This window comes from Leptinotarsa decemlineata, unplaced genomic scaffold (genome assembly GCF_025532065.1).
Source record: "Leptinotarsa decemlineata unplaced genomic scaffold, Ldec_3_MD MMD2_P_RNA_scaffold_4, whole genome shotgun sequence".
Lineage (NCBI taxonomy): Eukaryota > Metazoa > Arthropoda > Insecta > Coleoptera > Chrysomelidae > Leptinotarsa > Leptinotarsa decemlineata.
This window is the reverse complement of record NW_027412531.1, coordinates 278,348-286,110: the sequence shown is the minus strand read 5'-3', so window position 1 is coordinate 286,110 and position 7,763 is coordinate 278,348.

Below are 7,763 nucleotides of genomic sequence, written 5' to 3'. Positions count from 1 at the left end.
TGATCTACAACAATAATTTATTAGATATTGAAACCTAGAGCTGGTTCCGGTAAACTCCTGCTGTTGGTAATTGTTCTCTGAGGTCCTTAGTTGACCTTAGTCTTTCCAATAGTTCTCGTTGACCTGTATATAGTTTTAACGTTATGTTCAGCAAGAACTCTCCCAATCTGTTCTGTAACATTCTTCACGTATAAACCGCTGGTGTTGCTAAAAACCCTCTGGAGTCTTTAACTAATCTTAGACTCTCTCTGATGGTTTCCGTTGACGTTCGTGCAGAATAGATAGATAGATATTCATTTATTTCTACAGGGTAATGTAAATCTTGTATAAAAAGTGAAAGAAATACTTTGTCCGAGAAATACGTCAGTAAACAAAATTACAAAGGGCAATAAGATAATATTTTGAGCTCGAGGATCCAGATACCTAACCTCTCTTGTTTTTGACAAGCTCGTTGGAACATTCTATTGTTCTCAACAAAAATAATGGGGTATTTTCGCTTGTTGCTAAGAGATGGCGTTACTGTCTACGATTGAATTGTTTATTAGAACTAAATAGGTATCTAACTGACACTCTCTCGCTTGTCTAGGCACGCGCCGCCCTTGAAATTACTTATAAAGGTAGTGTGCGCGTTTTAAAGCTTCCGTAGAGGAGATTGAAGTCTAAAAGCTCTAAAAAATGTGATTCTTCTTTCTGTGACACAGAGCGATCGCGGGCCGTATCTTGGACACGATTGTCTTAGAAATATGAACTATGGGCTATCATGAGATTCAGAAAATAATTTAGGTTTCCAAAAAGATATGGTTTTTTGTTGAAACCGGGAGGGAAAAAATCTGATACGTCAAAACGCGCCTCTTCATAAGCACATTGATTGTTCCGAGTTTTTGAAAAATAGTTGAATATACACGAGAGGTGTACCGTACGTTCAAGTTACTTGAAGTAATTTCTAGCGGAACATTATCACGCGAAATATTATTCCAAGTAAAACCGGCGATCAGTAAATACAATTTGCAGACATTCCTTACGATCTTCAACAATGTATTCAGTAACTAAGAACAGTTTAAAGAAATGAACTTTAAACATTCAAGCCAGTCTCGGATATATCTACACAGTAGGTTGAATGGACTGACGCCTATCAGAAAACAACTACTCCCCTGGCTAATACCACGAGGAGAATCTTCACAGACGCCTGTCGGATATAATCCAACGCCCTTCGTGATATTAGCCGGGGGAGTAGTTGTTTTCTGATATGCTTTAGTCTACTGCGTAGGTATATCCAAGACTGGCTTGAACATTTAAAATTCATTGCTTTAGATTTGTTTACTGCCAGTCTTCAAGCATAGCCCACTGACTAATGAGAAAGTTTTTCTCCCTTTTTCAGAAGAATCGGGCAAATTTCGGATATGCAGTTGGTTAGTACCTCGTCCACTAGATGGAGTGACATTTTTGGTGTTCGCTTCAACTTAAGACGGGAAATTAAAAACTCTGAAAGAATTTTGATTTTCAATTATGGATTATCATTTACTTTAGGTCGATGATGGTTACTATCTTGCACTGACGAGTGGCTAAGGAGCCCGAAACCGGTCTGCGAGTGTGCCCGTTCCAAAATTGAAGGTCGACTCTTTCAGTTGTATTAATAATAATAATAAATTTAATCTTCAGAAACATACAGTTTATAGACACGTCAATACATATGCTTGAAGCAGTTAGAGAGAGATTACTATAACTAAGTTATAATAATAATAGTAAATCACTTGACTATGATAAATACATAAAGTCATAAAAAAAATATGTGAAATATAAAGTGCAGAAGTTACAAAAAAAAATTGTAACTAGGTAAAATTAGGTGTTAATATTGAGATTGAACATAGATACTACATGTGAAACTATTAGTTTAGGTTGTGATTATGACTGCTCAGCGAGTATACGTCACAAGTTTATCACACAAGTATATGATGGAATCGGCCGATACTTGATGAAAATCCATAACTAACGTATTCCAAAAACACTTTATTGTGAGATTTTCACTAAATTGTTTTACAAAAACGCAACACGTGTTTCGCCATACAATGGCTTCATCTGGCGTGTCTCAACTAATTCTACACATTCAATACTAAATATATATATAGTTTATGGAGTACCTGAAATCAAAGTACCTGTAAACGAAGTACCTGAATTTTAAGTAGCTGATATTTTACCTGAGTTTCTAACGAATTAAATTACCTGCACTTATGTTCCATTTTCACATTTGAAAAAATATATTCAGTAACGGAGAGTTATTGAGTTCTAATTGATCATTCAGTAAATTACCCGAATTCCTGAATCTATTGATTTCTAAACATTCTAGAAGATTAAGTTTCAAACTCTTCTCTTCTAAATGTAACACCTCGTACTCATGATTGAACTCATGTCCTTCTGGGTAGACCAGATCCATGGCTTGCTTTTGTCGTTTTTTGGAAAGAGTGGAGCTTACAATATCTACCTTATAACCGTTATTAATCGGTAGGTAGATATTGTAAGCTCCATTCTTTCCAAAAAACGACAAAAGCAAGCCATGGATCTGGTCTACCCATATTCAAGATGCGATAACGTTAGTTATAAGACATTGACATATGTGGGGGAACCAAACAGGAATATTGCCCGTTTTTTGAAGAAAGAAGGCGTAAACGTAGCTTATAGAACGAATAATAACCTAAGTAAATTTATTAAAAACAATAAGGACAAAACTTTGGTGTCGGATAGATCAGGAGTATATAAGCTGACTTATGGCTCTTGTCCAAAACTGTATATTGGCCAAACAGGAAGAACATTTTTCCAACGAATTAAAGAACATAGGAGAAGTTTTGTAAATAGAAAGAACAATTCCACATTTGCAAACCATCTTTTAGCAGAAGGACATGAGTTCAATCATGAGTACGAGGTGTTACATTTAGAATCTTGGTAGCCTGGAACATCGAAGAGAGGTTAGAGATTATTTGTCTCTCTTCTATAGATACTTTCACGGGAAGTGTTCAAGTGACTTGGCACATTTGATTCCACCAAGAGCGGTATATATTAGAAATACCCGACGGACTGTGGCTGCTCATCGTTTTGAGGTTTAACTCAGTACACCTCGAAATTCACTGTTTAAAAACTCTTTCATTTGGAGAACGGCGTTTATGTGGAGTAAACTCCCTGAGAACGTTTTTTCCAAATAGATATAATTTCCACTGTGCTACTTTCGCACAGGCACCGCTTTAAAAGCGCCTTAAGGATTTTCCAGTAGTGCTTATGTTTTTGTCCTTAAAAAAATACAAATATCGAACATGAGATATTATAGCAGGGGAGCCCACGATGCAAAATGGGGATTTACTCGGGCGTCATTGAGACATATTAGGTTGCAAAGCTTAGATAAGAAGAAAAAAATGTCATATATACCTTTTTATCGGTGGGGGAAGCGGCTATAGATTTTTAATATGTAAAAAAAAACTGTTGCATGGACAAACTCGAGCACGTCAGATATTGATAGCATCAATGTCCTACGTATTTTTAATAATGTTGGTATGTTAATCTGATCGTTTGCATGATGTGGGTGGTTGTACGTAAAGCTTAAAAGTGAAAAGAAAAAAAAAATTAATCGAGCGCGTCAGATTTTCCAAGGGAGTGTTAAGTGCAACAAAAAAAAAGCTCTCAATCAATAATCTGACAATTTCGATCTGACGCGAACTCGCGGCCATAAAATCAAAGACAAGAGAAAGTTATCATAAAGGTGTACCTCAAGGCTCCATTCTGGGACCTCTTTTCTTTATAATATTCACGAGCGACATAAAGAACACCTGTGTTGCTGCAGATCAAATCATTCTCTATGCAGATGATACGAATATTTTAATGTCCAGAACAAAGAATGAACAACTAGTAAAGAATGATAATAAGGCATCAAAGGAAATCAGTGACTATTGTAGTAATGGACTAGCACTAAACACCGCTAAGACCTATCATATTCGATTCTTACCAAAAAATATGAATCCTGATAATGATCTCTACTTAACAGTCAATGGAAAATCGATAGAAAGCAAAGAGAGTATGAAGTTCTTAGGTGTTGTGCTTGATAGGAAACTTTCATGGGAAAACCATATCACCACTTTATGTTCAAAACTCGGCACAATCACATACATTATTAGGAATCTGAGGGATACAGTATCAGCTGATGTACTGAGAATTCTTTACTTCGGACTGGCACAGTCAGCTATGCAATATGGAATAATATTTTGGGGATCCTCAACTCACATACTAGGGGCTTTTCTTTCTCAGATAAAAATCATCAGAGCTATGAATACAACTCACCCTTCAGAATCTTGTAAGCCACTATTCCGAAACTCTAAAATACTAACGTTACCTTGTCTCTAAATCTTGAACTTGATATTGTTTATAAAGCACAATGAAAATACGTTTCTGAAAAATGATCAAATACATGCACATGATACAAGGAATAAGGAAAATATCATCTGCCCTTTTCCAGGCTTCTCATTGGTCAAAATTCCCCAAAATATGTTGGTGTAAAATGTTTCAATAAGATGAAAAATCTAATAGATATGAGCGGTAGCAAGTCAGCAGTTGGGACTAGAATATCAACATATCTCAGCGATAAAGCTTTCTATAGTGTAGAAGAGTTTCTGGGCTCCTGATTATATTTTAAAATTATAATTGCACAAACCTCAACTGAATTCGTTGTGTAATTGTTATAATTGTACATTCTTATTATACTCTTTTTTATATATTTATACCACTAAATAGTGTCCCGTTGATGCAGTTGTACCATAATCCCACTTTATAATCCCTTTGTCCATCCCTATTTTTTATTTATATATATATATATATATATATATATATATATATATATATATATATATATATATACATATATATATACAGTGTGTCAATTTGAAAACTTCCCACCCTCAATATCTCCCTTCCAGTACATAATATGAAAAAATGGTCAGACAGGTCAACTTTATTTGCAAGGGGGACACTCTGAATGAATATTTTCAACCCTCGGGGTTCAACCCCCTAGGAGGGGTGGATGTTACCCTCAGAATTTCAAATGGAAAGGGGGGTCAAGTGGCACATCATTTTGAAGGGCATTCAATTCTCTTGCCAATGATACCTTTTTCATTAGTTTTTGATGAGCAGTTTTTGAACAATAACGTTCCAAACGAACGGTGATTAGAAGTGAATAAGAATAAATGATTAAAACTCGCCCGCACTAGATGTTTGGTATTCAGGTTGGTATTCAAAACAAATGATTGTAATGGACTATTGGAAAAGGTGAGCATCGTACTAGGTAGCATCGTTCCAACCCTTGAGTAATATTCGAATTCGTGGATGTGAGAGGAATGTAGAACTACTTAGTTAACGAAATACGCATCGAGTGCAAACAAAAAATACTAAATTGCAAAAAACAAATTTCAACCATCTTGTTACGCTTTATCTGATAATATGTTCAAAATGTTGTCCATTCTGCTCTAAACAGTAATACAGTCTGTTTTCGAACTCCTCTCGAACATTTTGGAAAACTTCACCACTAATTGACCGGCATGCTGCTGTAATTCGTCCTTTGAGGTCATCCATATCAGTGGGTTGTGTTTTATAAACGACAGATTTGAGATATCCCCAAAGAAAAAAATCTAATGGAGTCAAATCCGGTGATCTCGGTGGCCACTCAATTGATCCCCTTCTGCCAATCCATCTCTCCCGGAATCGCTCGTTCAACCATTGTCGGGCGGGGCGAAAATAATGAGGTGGCGCACCGTCCTGTTGGAAATGTAACAAATCTTCCTGCAACAGTAAATTACCGTGTGCATCAATTTGAGTTTCGAGCTCGTGAGTTATAAGTGGATCGATAGGTGCTTGAAGCATATCTAGGTACAGATCACCATTCAAGTTTTCTTCAAAAAATAAAGGTCCGATAATGGCATTTCCAAGAATACCAGCCCAAACATTAACTTTTTGTGGTGTTGTGTATGTCCTTCTCGAAAATTGTGAGGGTTTTCGTCACTCCAATAGCGACAATTTTGCCTATTAACATTGCCATTCAGGAAAAATGAACATTCATCACTGAAACAGATATTGAACAGAAGATTAGGTAAAGCATTGATTCGAAGAGTCATGATTTCACAGAATTCTATTCTTCTGTCATAATCATCCTCATGGAGCTCGTGGAGAATCTGCATTTTATATGGATGAAATTTGTGCATTTTCAGTGCTTTCCTTACAGTCTCGTGTGACATTCCCGTCTGTTCTGCTACTGATCGTAAGGAGCTAGTCGGCTCTGCAGCAAATGTTCCCAACACCTCAATTTGAGCATCCTCATTCAGTACTCTGGGGTTATTCCTTTTTTTATTCTTCACCGAACCAGTTTCGGAAAACTTTGTCACCAAATCAAGCACATACCGGTGACTTATATTAAGATTTGGATTTCTTTCATTAAAAAGAGATGCCGCCCTTCGTGCGCACTTGCCCACCTCTCCATAAATAAAAATTATTTCAATTCGGTCTTGGATAGTGTAAACCATTCTTACAATTTATACACTTTCTAAGGTATCGCTGATCAGCTCAACAAATGAAACTGAAATGATAGTACTACCAAATGGCTTGAATGCGATGAACACCTTTTTTGCTCAAAAAACGATACTTTTTATAGCAGAAGTAACAAAAAAGGGATAAGAGTTTTAAATCCGATAATAAACCCAAATGAAAGTCACCGAAATCAGATAACTAATTAATGTAAATTTTTTGAGGCTTGTCTAATTTTACCCCTGATGGAAAGTTGAAAAGCTGACCCGTCATCACAAGTTTTACTTATAAGAGAGTCAATAAATTGTATTTCTTTGCATACTAACTTGATAACCAGGCATTTTAGTATAGGCCAATTCTAATTACTTCTATTAGTTTAGAACTACATTTTCGGATACTGCTGATCGGAAAATAATAAATGAGGGCACCGTCGGCAAGCGAATTGAATGCCCTTCAAAATGATGTGCCACTTGACCCCCTTTCCATTTGAAATTCTGAGGGTAACATCCACCCCTCCTAGGGGGTTGAACCCCGAGGGTTGAAAATATTCATTCAGAGTGTCCCCCTTGCAAATAAAGTTGACCTGTCTGACCATTTTTTCATATTATGTACTGGAAGGGAGATATTGAGGGTGGGAAGTTTTCAAATTGACACACTGTATATATATATACATATATATATATATATATATATATATATATATATATATATATATAACACTAGATATTGTATTGTCTATATTTTTTTTTTGACTAGTCCGATAAGTTACATATTCTGTAGTTTTCACCACACAATGTGTATTCTTTTGTGATGAATAAAATGATTCTGATTCTGATTATTATAAAGTACAAAAAAAAAACGCCATTTTGAAATACTCAAGCGCGTCAGATTAAGAAAGTTACTTCTTTGCATGATCTACACATTCATGTATAGATTTTCAAATTGATTACTTCCTTCCTTTCTTTGGAAGATTCTCTCATCCCTTTTTTTGTATCAGATGGAGTAGTAGAAAGCCAAAAACTTTCTTTCCCAAAAAATTAATCACTTCTAAAAATATAACCCCTTCAATTCAAGATATATATGGTTCATCTTTATGTTTTACACGTGCTGTCTCATAATCTGACGATTATCTAGAGGGATTCGCTTAATCTGAAACAAACAATATTTTTTTTATTTTTTTTTTGAATTCGTTGAACTTAATTAATTTAATTAAT